We start from the raw sequence: 1,196 nt of genomic DNA on the forward strand, positions 1-1,196 counted from the left end.
GGGGGAGAGAGGGGAGAAGAGAGGGTGAGGAGATGCCCTCCTACCCAAAGCGGCTCCTCATTGCCCGTGGCCGCACTGGATCATCGACGGCATCAGGGCACGGGGATGTGGCCCCGTGGGAAGTGGCGCGTGTTCGTTCCCGTCCCTAACGGGCCAGGGAAGGGCTGAAGGAGGCGCGAGGTGGAGGACACCGCTCTGGGTGCTGCCACCCCACAGGCAGAGCCTCCCGGGACCCCAAAGGGGCTGCAGTAACACCAGGGACCTGCTTCGTACTAACGAGAAACCAACCTGCACGTGGGGAAACGAAGAAAACAAATATCCATCGTCAAATGGAGGGTGAACCCCCAAACCAATACAACGACACCTTCCCACCACGTCCGTGACTCCAACAAACCTAAAACGTCCTAGGGAGGCAGGGGCTGCGTTTCAGAGTCCACAATCAAGACATGAACTGGTTCCATGGGCACATAAAGACCAAATCCACGAGGCTTCAGCGGCCGCCAGCGGTAAAACCCTGCTCATCTCTCCCCAAGGTGGACAACTGGGAGGCACTGGGGTGGTGGAGGGGGACACCAGAGGGATGCACCAGCAAAGCCTGCCTCGCTGGGAGCCCTCAGTCCTGTGCAAGGGGTGCACCCACAGACATCGGAGGATGACTTTCCTCCCTTGAAATCTCCTTTCTCTAAACAAGCTCCCGGCCTTGATGACAGATCGCAGGGTGGAGGGACAGTCCCCTGCCCTGGGCTGGATGCGGCCATGCCCCCAGGGCCGGGGAAGGACTGGCGGCTGCGGGAGGGTGGAGGACGAGGCTCAGAGTGGGGAGAAGGGAATAACGAAGCATAAAACGAAGGGGCAGTTGCCCTCCCAGCAGCCAGGAGTCTCGTCTCACTAACATCACGCCAGCAGAGCAGAAAAGCTGATTTAAAAAAAACAAACCTGACAGAAATCTCATCTCCTCGGGTGAGCTAGCTGAAGAGAGCAAATTTTTTGCAATTAAATATCAAGGCATCCGTCAAAGGGGACTTGATTAACCATTTCATTGGCCGCATAATTGGAAACAAACTGTTGTATAATTAATAGACTTACTAGGAGGCAGGCAAAGTCCATCAGGAGCCCTACAGGTAACTTCTTAATGGGGAATCAGCTCCCTTTGATTAAGAGCTGCTGCTGCGCCGGCGGGCTGTGGAGCGGCGTGC

The sequence above is a fragment of the Fulmarus glacialis genome, unplaced genomic scaffold (assembly GCF_000690835.1).
Source record: "Fulmarus glacialis isolate BGI_N327 unplaced genomic scaffold, ASM69083v1 scaffold936, whole genome shotgun sequence".
Lineage (NCBI taxonomy): Eukaryota > Metazoa > Chordata > Aves > Procellariiformes > Procellariidae > Fulmarus > Fulmarus glacialis.